Below are 12987 nucleotides of genomic sequence, written 5' to 3' on the forward strand. Positions count from 1 at the left end.
AATAAGGGAGGATTAGCTTAAATAGGTTAAAAAATTCCACTTGTTGTAACAGTCAGTTTCATATTAACTAATTTGAAATTTTTTTGTTTTATTTTTATTTTTTTGTGTATTTTCTTTTTCCATGAGAATTTTTTTAAAAAAAATATCACATCACACTTTACCTAAAAAAATTCTAAGAATTTTAGCGACAAGTTTCTATCCAGTTTTCATCCCTCAAAATAAAAAATTTACTTTTTTTTCCATTCAAATACCAATAATGAGGGGGACACAAAAAAAATTTACAGGAATAACGGATTTTACCAATACTCAAATTAAAATTACTTAAATGGAATGACAAATGATTCTCTTTTGATAAATAAAAATTATCATTGTAATATTAAAATAAAACCACTAAAATTGTAAGTAAATTTAATATTTAAATATATTTTTTAAAATTATAACCTCTGATATATATATATATATATATATATATATATATGATTTATTATGCATTAGAAACATAATTAAGTGTATTAACTAATTTTTAGTTAATGAGAAATATTGTATGTCTAAATTTTGATGTCTTGGTGGCCATGAATGTATATGTAGAGACTTGACAGTTATGGCTACAATGTCGCTCATGAAAATCTAGCTTCTAGTTAAAGACAAAAAATTTTGTCGTTGACGCGCTCTTCCCTCTCATCATGGGCTGCTGCACACGAGATTAAACAACCAATGAAATTTTGATTATTGATTATTTTCCGTCAAGGTTTTTTTTAGTTTTGCTTCTACATGGATCTAAAAATTAATTTTTGAAAACCCGAGGAATAATTATGCACAATCATATACACATCAATGGCTATGGAACTTGGGGTTGGTTCACTTTATGAGGTTGAAGCCTTGGAGGGAACGAATGCCATGTGTGGAGGCTTAACAGTTATGACAACGATGTCAAACGAGGAAATCTGACTTCTAAATGAAAACGTCTTTTTTTTTTTTTTAATCTTCGACACGATCTTCTCTCTCGTAATGGTTGTGCTGCACACCAAATTAAACAACCAATGATATATATTGATTTTTGCTTATTTTTCGGCAATGTTTTTGTTTCCTATATTTTGCTTGTGCATGGATCGTAAACTTAAAGTCTGGAAACCCCCGACTGGGAAAGTATTATGCACATGGGAAAGTATTATGCACATTCATACACATAGTCATGGCTGTGGAACTTGAGGTGGGGCAATTTATGAGATTGATGTCTTGGAAGACATGAATATTATGTGGGGAGACTTGACTATTAAGACAATTGTGTCGCTCATGGAAATTTGCCTTCTAATTGAAGACGATATTTTTGTCGTCGAAACGCTCTTCTCCCTTGTCATGGATGTGCTGCACACCAGATTAAACAACCAATGATATATATTGCTCCCTTCTTATTTTCCAGTAGTGTTTTTGTTTGTTAAATTTTGCTTCTACATGGATCAAAAAATTAAAGTCTGGAAGCACCCGACTGAGCAAGCATTATGCACACTCATATACATAGTCATGGTTGTAAGGCTTGGGGTTTGGACATTTTATGAGGTTGATGCATTTGAATGCATGAATGCTATGTGGAGAGGTTTGACAGTTTTGACTATAGTGTCGCTCATGGAAATATGACTTCTAGTTAAAATAACATTTTTTGTCGTCGACACGCTCTTCCTTCTCGTCATGAGGTACTTCACACCAGATTAAACAACCAATGGTTTATATTGACGCATGTTTATTTTCAAACAATGTTTTTGTTTCTTAAATTTTGGTTGTACATCGAAAATAAAGTCTGGAAATAAACGACTGTGAAAATTGCGACACTTTATAAGTTGATGCCTTGGAGGGCATTAATGCTATGTGGGGAGACTTGACAGTTATGACAATAAAAATGATAATGATTAACCTCTCCAAAAATTTAAAATTTATTATGATTTTAATAATAATATTGGATTTAATAATAATATTGGACATAAAAGCAATTTACAAAATGAATTATATTTTGCCGATGACGTGTAGCTCATCTGGCCTAAGGTTCAAATATGTGACGAGATCTCGAGTTCGAAACCCAATTGTAACAAAAATCCCGGGCTCCAACTCAAGAAAAATGAAAAAAGATTCAGGTTGGGAATTTTTGCTGGGAGCTGTATTGCCTTGAACATGAAAGCAATTTAAATAAATGAGAAAAATTACCTTTTTGTATCATGAACAAATTAAACCATTTTCAATAATTCATATATTAATTTGACATTTTTCGTATATCAAAATAATGTTTACTTAATTTAATATATATTTTACAGATTATAGATAGAGATATAGATATAATAATAACAATTATACAATCTCCCGCGCTTGTCGGATGTTCTACTCACAATTCCGTATTTTTTACGATGCCATCGTTAAACTATTTTTTCCAAAGATTTACATTATTTAGATTTAGATTAGATTTGGATTAGATATGCATTTATCAAATCTTATCACATTCACATTATCATAAATACACGGATGTCAGGAAATCCCGTTGCAGAATTTCACCGGTAACTTTCATTCAATGCCAATATCATACACCCTATTTTCTCTGAAATTGATAAATAATATAGACATAGATATAGATAGATAGCACCGAGGAGTGTAGCCTCGCATCATTTGTGAACGAAACCTAAAAATGGAGGAACGATCAGAAAAGGGTACTCTCGTGTTTGCATACTACGTGACTGGTCATGGGTTTGGCCATGCCACCCGTGTTGTCGAGGTATCGTGTGTGCATGTGTGGGTGGTTTCCGTTCTGAATATTGATTCATATTTGTATTTTTTGATAAATATGCAAGTTTGAAGATTTGGTATATCTGTGGGTAAATTTTTATTTTTTATCTTATTTAATTTTGGTTGAAGCTTCCCGGGATAGGACATGAGTATGATATTGAAAAACTTGATGTAGGCGTGGGTTTGCGGGAAAAGTTTATTGCTTATTTATTCTAGTCTCGAGGGATATGGAAATCGTAGTCATCAGGATTGGTGCTACTTTTTCTATATCTTGTTTTCAGGATTGGATTTGAATGCAGTTTGTAGCTTGTTGCCTTGTTGATGGAGGAATTTGGGTATGTCTCTTACCAAAATCTGCTAGAAATTCTTAATGTAGAAAAAGGGTTGTGGGGTTGTTCAAGTGTTTCTTGATAATCTGTCCAAGGTTCAAGTTGGTTTCAATCGGATTGGATTGGTTCGTCATTTTTCTAAATGGGATTTTTGGATTATTAGCGAATAAAGTTTTATTACTTATCTATGTGAGTTCTTGGAATAACTTTAGTTGGTTGTTTTAATCTAAGTAGCGCCCACCCATGATTTCTTGTAAAATATAGATGCCCATACTTTATCGAAGGGGGTAATGAGACATGTGTTCGGGATGGCTCTTGTAACGTTGTATCCATTGTATCCAGAATGCCTTTTGCATTAGCTTTACACTATTTTTCCCCACACATTATTTAAATTTATTATTGAAGGATTTGAGGCCATGTAATCCCTATAAACTGACCAGATACACTTTGGCCAAATTGGCCACAGCTTTTTTGGCGATAAATCCTAATACATTGCATACAAGCAGGTAGTTCGTAATCTCATCCAAGCTGGACATGAAGTTCATGTGGTTACTGGTGCTCCTGACTATGTTTTCACTAGCCAAATAGAGTCACCCAGACTCTTCATCCGCAAGGTCAGTTTTGATTTGACATCAATATTCCAAAGCGTTATTTAATTGCTTTCGGTTCAATTCTGCCCAAAGTGAAGGATGTAATTTTTTCATCACTTGGAAAATGTCATTTTTCATAATTTTTTAATAAAAAATTCCTGCATGTTATTCATTATCAGGTTTCTATTTGAAACCCAAGGCATTAATATTGACAGTGCCTTCTGTACTATTTTACAGGTTCTATTGGATTGTGGAGCAGTTCAAACAGATGCATTGACAGTGGACCGCCTTGCATCCTTAGAAAAGGTACGGATAGTGTCAGTGGATTATTTTTGGCTACCTTTTAGCTGTGATAAAGTTTTATGTTTTCAATCTCCCCTCTCACTCATTAATCGATCCTTTACTTTGTTCTTTTTTCTATCCCAGTATGTTCAAACAGCTGTGGTGCCTCGAGCTTCAATTTTGGCTACAGAAGCCGAATGGCTAAAATCTGTCAAGGCTGATTTAGTGGTACTGCATTACAAAAGTGAAAAGTTTATTGTTATTCTTTTATGTTGACTATTAATTATCATTTTTACTCTCTATAGTAAACCTTTTCCATCCGTCATTGGCTTTGGCTTCACATAGATAACCAGACCTTGTATTTCACACTATAGAAAGACTTTTGTTTTATGATTGTGTTTTGTTGATAGGTATCTGATGTTGTTCCTGTAGCATGTAGAGCAGCTGCAGATGCTGGAATTCGTTCAGTTTGTGTGTCCAACTTCAGGTGACTAAGGATATTTGGTTCAGCTCCTTGCTTGTTCACGGAATCATTGTCATCATTATGTCATTAATTTTTTCTCTTTATATTTATCATTTAAAAGGTCCATGAACTGGCTCAATTTAAAATTTATTCTGCTGTCAAATGTATCTAATGTACATCCTTTGCTTTACAGCATTATTTTCTCATCACTGCGAGTTGTGAGAGCTCATTTCTTTTCTAATTTCACTTTCTTGTCTGCCAACCAGTGAAATGGATAAGAATCCATCTTAAGACCTTTCTGGTTGTGTTAATCTTGGCAGTTGGGATTTTATTTATGCTGAGTACGTGATGGAGGCTGGACATCGCAGCCAATCTATCGTTTGGCAGGTGACGTATGATCTTTTATGCAAAGTATTTTAGCACAGGCTTCTTGCCATAAGATTTTTATCCCAGGAATATGATAATTTCCATTTGGTTGACAATAAAATAAAGTGGATGTTTTACGGTGACAACATAAGGGATTTCAAGTGTTTACAGGTCCTGTTGTAGCAGTATAAGTATAGATATTTTCAGTTTACTAAATTTGTTTCATCATGGATTAAAACATTATTTTTTTTCTGCCAGGTCTATTAAAAAAATAGATCGGCACTTATTGTTTCCATGGTGTTATGGACACCTTTCAACAATTTAAGACACTTTCTTGTCACCTGTTCACCCTACACTTATACTGAGGAACTTATCTGTTCATATTGAATTCCTACTTTATGGCAAATCATTTGCCCTTGCAAAATAATTGGTATTTGACAACACAATTTTTTTTGTTCTTAATTAATTATTGCAGATTGCTGAAGATTATTCTCATAGCGAGTTCCTAATTCGACTTCCTGGATATTGCCCAAGTACGTTAATTCCATAACATTCACAGGGCTGATACACTTTTATTAATTTCTCATTGCATTTTGTAACTTAATCTTCCACTCCAGATTCAAAGTATTTACAAATTCAGTGTGTGCATGTCCGCCTGGTTGTATATATGTTAGCATTTATAAATGTTTAACGCATATTTCTTGTGGAGTTCTTCTATTGCTAATTTCAAATATACCTAAACTCCAGTGCCTGCTTTTCGTGATTCTGTTGATGTGCCTCTTGTCGTGCGGAGATTGCACAAGTCTCGGACAGAGGTGTGACGCATGGTACCAGACACCTATTGTCATAAATTTACTCCACCGTATAATTTTAAAAATCTTATTTTTTGTATTCCTTGAGCAGGTTAGAGAAGAGCTTGGAATTGGGGAAGACAAAAAAGTTCTTATTTATAATTTTGGCGGGCAGGTAGTGTTCATGTTAAGTTATGGAAGGCTTTCTTACTTATATAATTTCGGTCATGATTCCCAGAGATATCAAGAAAACGATTATATTGGAATTAAAAAGTAATAAAGTTAATACATATAGTTCTTTACTGCTCACAGTCAGCTGGGTGGAAGTTAGAGAAGGAGTACCTACCTAATGGATGGATATGCTTGGTTAGCATCCTGCAATTACTGTTTAAACATGTAGTGTTGTAATATTCAACAGATATCTGATTATTTTCTTGTCATTTAGGTTTGTGGCGCATCGGAAGGGCAGGTGCTTCCTGAAAATTTTATGAAGCTTCCCACAAATATTTATACACCTGATCTAATTGCAGCTTCAGATTGCATGATCGGTATTTTGATTTCATTCCATTGAAACTGTTTCTTATATATTTTTATTTATTTTTGGCTTCATAATTCATCTATGCAAACAAATACAATTCCTTCAGGTAAAATTGGATATGGTACAGCAAGTGAATCATTGGCATACAAAGTGCCTTTTATCTTTGTACGCAGAGATTATTTTAACGAAGAACCATTTGTTAGAAATATGCTGGAGGTACAGTGTTTTCCTTCACATTGGTATTGTGTTTACTGGCCACTGATGGGGAACCATGAATTCTTGTCACATCTATGTAACAGTACTTTCAATGTGGCGTGGAGATGATAAGGAGGGACTTGCTTACCGGACGTTGGGGTCCCTATCTTGAACGTGCTATGACCTTGAAACCTTGTTATGAGGCTGGCACTAATGGTGGTGAGGTATCTAATCTCTCCTGTCATTTCTCTTTAGTATACTTTTCAGTTTTCTCTAATGAAGGTTAGGTCTCTACTCTCTCTCTCTCCCTGTAGCCTGTCATTCGATCATAATTTAATTTAAAATGATTATTTGGAATTTTAGTTCTGTGGCATGGAAAAGACCAATAGTGCAGCTGAAGAGATTATCTTAATTTGTTCATTGATGTATTTGAATCCACATGAATTGGCATGGCATTTCATTCTTATATTCCTACCGAATATGATATATCACCTACTACATTGCTGAAATCGATCTCATGAAGCATACATTTCTGGTGGCTTTTTTAGTACCTGATAGAGAGTTTTACGGTCTTTCTGTCCCTGTAACTTATATAAATAATTACAAAGTTCCTGTTCGAAAATGCTTTATTAATTTTCAAATTGCATTTTATCTTCTTTCATGATATTTGATTTGTTTTTCATTGATTGTTCTGGTTAATTTCCCATGTTTTCTTGTTTAGCTTGATTAGTTACATGTGCACGTTTAGCATGATAATCTGTAAATTTTTTCAAAAGCATTTACTTTCAAAATATTCTTATTTTGGTTGAATTATTAGAGCTATTATAACTTTGTTAGGCTTTATGTTCTAATATGCATGTTTGGTTGTGAATTTTAAGGTGGTTGCTCGTATACTTCAGGACACAGCTTTTGGAAAAAATCATGCCCTATGCAAGGTAAATTTTCTTGATTCTTATGTGTGTAGCCGGCTTGCCATCGAATCCTGCATTGACTAGATTTTGAGATTAAAGATGCTACAAGAAGACCCCAACATGAAGTATATTCAATAAATATAGCACGTGGATTTACTAATTCTCAGTTTACTGAAGGCTTTAAATGTTGTAGTTCATGCATGTGCCTCACTTTCCCATTTCACATCTGCTATAGCTTAGCGGATCAAGGAGGTTACGAGATGCCATTGTCCTTGGGTATCAGCTTCAGAGAGTTAACGGGAAAGATATAGCGGTCCCTGAGTGGTATTCACTTGCACAAAATGAACTTGGCTTCCACTCTTCATTACCAGATGATGACAGTATTCAAAGGAACTCATCTTCAAAAGAGTAAATTCTTGTGTTCTACTTCAGGCTTCTTGCTGTATGTACTGTTTTTCGTTGATGGCCATTTGGCATTATCGGAATCTTATTTATTTTGTTCAGAACTGAAGATTTTGAAATTTTGCATGGAGATCATCTTGGTCTTCCAGATACCATTGGTTTCTTAAAGAGCTTGCAGAACTTCATGCCTTGAGCAACGAAGGTAATGTTGGTAAGCATATATCAAGGGAGAATCTTGCTGCTGCTGCGATGTTTAATTGGGAGGTACTTCCGCTTTACTTTGCGTTTGTAAATGCTATTAAATAAGAAGGCATAGTAAAATGTTCGGAACATGCAACTTTACTCCAGTAATTCATTTGTTAAGGTTAATGTATCAGACAGTGAGACATCTTCTAAGAACGTTCATGTTAAACATATAGACAAGCTCTACCAAGATGCCATGGAAGCTCATATACGTGTTTCTTGCGGACAAATTTGATATTTGATGTATTTTTCGTATTACTTGCTATTTACTTGTCCACTCACTGGAACACATTATAACTCTCACCAGTGAAATTTGGTTTTATTCCCCAGAAATCAAGGTTATTTATTTGATGACCAAATTTGCAACCCAAAAGAAGATAAGAAAATGTCTGTGGAATTGTCACAGCCTTAGTTTGCAATTGTCAGTTAGGATTATAAAGATTTTACCAATCATCACCAGTCATTTAGGAATCTACTGGTGTACATGTCTTATTCTAAAACATCAGAAGTATGGTGAGACTGACTTTCAAAAATTAACTTTCTATTTTCATTAATTGAAGTGGTTATGCTTCCTAATAATTTGATGGCTTGTGTTAATAATAACTTCTACTTTTCTTAGGAAATTTATAATTTTTTTGTTGATTAATTCCGAACAATTTGAATTGATACTAAACATTCATAGACTGTTTGTTTTCCTTTTTGCCTAATATCCAAAAATATGGTGTATTATCTTGTAGGAACAACAACTTATTTTTGTTGTTTTGCACATTGTCGCTTGATTTTTCTTCACTGCTCTGTGGCCAATACACTGCTTTTTCGTTGCAATCACTAAGTCGATGATGATGCTTCAACCATATTCATCTTGTTGACTTCTGATCTCAATTCAGGAGGAAGTTATTGTTTCTAGAGCACCAGGGAGGCTAGATGTAATGGGGGGAATTGCTGATTATTCAGGAAGCTTAGTCTTGCAGGTGCTTTTGTGCCCATGTGATACTTAATGCAGATTTTGATCGATTCTTTTTAAATACGACCAAAACATTAACTTCTATTTATCATTTTTCTGGCAGATGCCTATTAGGGAGGCATGCCACGTTGCCATTCAAAGGAATCCACCAGGCAAACAGAAGTTGTGGAAACATGCTCAGGCCAGGCAGAATGATAAAGGACAAGTCTCATCCCTTGTGCTTCAAATTGTATGTAACCATGGTTTTTTTTTTTATTTTTTATTTCGAGAGTTGATTAACTAAGTATCACTGAATAGGGCTTGAATTTTAGTTTTATGAAGAGAATGAAGAATTATTGATTGGAAAGATAAACTCAAGAAGCAAACTATTTCTGGGATGCCAATGCCCCTTCTACAATATGACACAAAGTTACAAAATGTGATTATGATCTCTTTTATTCACCTATTGTGCTATATCAATTGCATAGTCTGATCTATATGTTCATGCTTACCTCAGCTTACTTTTTTTTTTTTGCCAATTTACTATTGTTGGGAAATGTTGTTATACAGATTTGATATGTTATCTGAATGATTGGGGTTAGTGTTACTCCATTACCTCTTGATTCTTGAATCTGACCTGAGTGGCCGGTTCACTGGAGTGCGGGGGGCTATACCTGTTCAACGGGGTTTCATTCTAGTAGTAAATAAATGTAAAACTTTTGGTTTTGCAGGTATCATTTGGTTCAGAACTAGGTAACCGAGCACCAACATTTGACATGGATTTATCTGATCTAATGGATGGTGGAAAGCCTATTTCTTATGAAAAAGCACGCCGGTTCTTTTCTCAAGACCCATCACAGAAGTAAGTACTTTTACTTGTTTCTTTTAGCATGGCTTCAATCATATAAGACTATTTTGTCACTTTTCCGGGCTATTTCCCAGATGGGCTGCATATGTTGCTGGTACAATTCTGGTACTGATGACTGAACTGGGTGTTCAGATTGTGGATGGTATCAGCATACTGGTAACAGTCTCGCTTCTTTATACAATTTGCATCATCCTTCCATCAATTTGTGTGCTTTCGAGTGTGCGTGCTTTAAAGCCAATTGCTGATAATTATGTGCTTTGATAAGCTGATTCATGTCTATCCCGTCCCTCCAAAAAATTCCATTTTATTCAATTTGAGTATGAGGAATATTGTACTTGAATCAGCTATCGCACATAACTTTTGTTTGATCACGTTTGGGTGAATTTCTCATATTGTAAAATGTGTAATTCTTTGAATCTTGATTGGCAATGATCATCACCATGGAGTTAATTCCAAAACAAATACTGCTGGTGCACGATGTTCGCATGACGAATTGGTGGGGGCATATGGTTTCCAAGTTGATTTTTTTGAAATGTAAATGGAAAGCCTCTTCATTTCCATGCTACATTTGACTCAATCTTAATATGTGGACAAATTTGATGCGGTCGGTAGTTTACAAATGTCCTTGTGTCATAAAAAGCATGTCATTTTTTTTCTCTTGTTATGTATTCAGCTGCCCCCTGTTTTATTAGGTCTTGATGTGATGTGCCTGAAAATACATGATGTTCCAGGTATTTTCTGCTGTTCCAGAGGGAAAAGGTGTATCATCATCAGCTGCAGTAGAAGTCGCCACAATGTCTGCACTGGCTGCTTCTCTTGGTACTGATGCAACATCTTTCTTCTCTAGTTAATGACCGAAATGTTGGATCAGAACCAGACACTCACAACACAGTAGTCACTACATTGGCCTAGTGAATAATGTACCTTATCGAGTTTCTACTATATGCATGCAGGATTAGACATCACTCCTAGAGATCTTGCTTTGCTTTGCCAAAAGGCATGCTCCTTTAACATTTCATTATTCTTTGTCCTTTTACACATTAATTTTTTTTTTTGTAGTGGTTGCTTCTGTATAACAACATTCTAGTTTCACATATATATGATTAGGTTGAGAATCACATTGTTGGTGCTCCTTGTGGAATTATGGATCAGATGGCTTCTGCCTGTGGTGAAGAAAACAAACTTTTAGCAATGTTATGTCAAGTGAGCATCTTACTTTTGAAATTTAACATCTTAGTTTGTGAAAAATTGTAAAGATTGAAATTGTTTTGCATGTCCTGTCACAGCCTGCTGAGGTATTAGGACACGTGGATATCCCGCCACATATACGATTTTGGGGAATTGATTCTGGAATACGACATAGGTATAAGTTCTTGATTGAATTATCTACCCATCTTTATATTTGTTCCAGTCAATTCCATATATTGTTACTTTGTAATACACATTGTCCACTTGTTTGTTTGGATTGTTGTACAGTGTTGGTGGTGCAGATTATGGATCTGTGAGAATCGGAGCCTTTATGGGTAGGAAGATGATTAAATCCATGGCAAGTGAGAAGTCCAATTCCTCTGTGTTAAACAGAAATGTTCAACAGCAAGTTGAAACTATGAATGGTGATGAAACAAATGGACAAAACGAGGATTTACATAAAGCTGAAGCTGAGTTGGATTACTTGTGCAACCTGTTCCCACATCGGTATGTGTTGAGAGTGTTTTAGGCATATATATCCTATTCATTTCCGTAGTAGGAATATGACAAATCTTTTTCCAATTTCAGGTACGAGGAATCTTATGTGCATAGGCTTCCGGAGTTTCTATTGGGAAATGATTTTGTGGAGAAGTATTTACATCATGATGATTCGGTAACAGTTATTGACAAAATGCACAGCTATGCAGTGCAGGCACCCACGAGGCATCCTATTTATGAAAACTTCCGAGTCAAGGTCAGGAATGCATAATCTCATATTCTTATTCGCGAAAGCGTAACAAATGTTGTCTCGTAGTTCAAATTTACCGTATGTTTTGCCCTGTAGGCCTTCAAAGCATTATTGTCTGCGGCTCCTTCAGATGATCAGCTCTGTGCCCTTGGAGAACTTATGTACCAGGTATCGACAACTACTTTTCATATTGTATCCACAGGGAAGTTGACAGAGGTTCGTTCGGTAACTAGTTTTGGATCGATGTGGCTCTGTCTAGACAAAACAAAAACAGTTATGTGCTACACAGAGAGATGGGGAAAAGTGCAACAAGATAAAAGAAAAATGATCCTTAAAAGAGTTGATAATATCTATCATTAACATGTATGCTTTGTCAGTGCCATTACAGCTATAGCAGTTGTGGACTTGGTTCAGATGGAACAGATAGGCTGGTAGAATTGGTACAGGAAATGCAACACAGTAAGTTGTCAAACTCCTGCAGTGGAACTTTATATGGGGCAAAAATTACTGGTGGAGGTTCTGGTGGAACGGTGTGTGTCATCGGGAAGAACCTCGTGCTAAGTAGTGAACAAATTCTTAAGGTAACTTCGCGACTTTTTCGTCAAGTGTGTAAATCTCCCGCAAGAACCCAATATCCTGTTGTTTCATCGAAGAGTTCTAATTATGCAGGTTCAACAGAGATACAGAGCTGCCACCGGCTTTTTGCCATTTTTGTTTGAGGGTTCTTCACCAGGTGCTGGCAAGTTCGGATATCTTAAGATACGTTTTATATCACATCAAGCTATAATGTAATAGGACTCTTACCATTAGTGCAAGGATTAAGTTAATCAAATTTCTTATTACATTAAACTCTCAAACTATTTGAATGACTTTCAAATTACAAAAAAATAATAAACTGCTTCGATCAGTTAAAAGTGCATAGGAAGTGCATCCACATGAGAAAAACCTCAACATTAGTTTTTTCGTGCCTAAAACCTCATTTAACCCTCTGCTATAACAAAAAACTCAAACAACTTTTTTATGAACCCCACATTCAATTCAAATATATGTCAACTATCAATCTATAAATTTTATATATTTATATATACAAATGATATATTTTTATTATGTTTTACTTAATTTTCATAAAAAATATAATTTTTATTAATTATTAATTAAAAATTATAAAATTTTTATTATTAGATGTATTTTATCATTGATCTGTTTTAAAAAATTAAACGGCTAGTTTAATTAAAAAACTGGAAAAAAAATTACAATGACTATACACACAATTTTTAAACATATAAACACAAAAAACAAATGAAAGTAATTGTTACAATAAAAATCAAAACAAAAAACAAAAAAACAAATGAAAAGTCATGAAC

The 12987-nt window shown here is 34.7% G+C and overlaps 1 pseudogene; it reads left to right on the forward strand.

Annotated features, from left to right (window-relative positions):
* The first annotated feature begins 2504 nt into the window (after positions 1 to 2504).
* Positions 2505 to 12531, forward strand: LOC140877897 (L-arabinokinase-like; annotated as a pseudogene).
* Positions 12532 to 12987: the final 456 nt, after the last annotated feature.

This window comes from Henckelia pumila, chromosome 2 (genome assembly GCF_033568475.1).
Source record: "Henckelia pumila isolate YLH828 chromosome 2, ASM3356847v2, whole genome shotgun sequence".
Lineage (NCBI taxonomy): Eukaryota > Viridiplantae > Streptophyta > Magnoliopsida > Lamiales > Gesneriaceae > Henckelia > Henckelia pumila.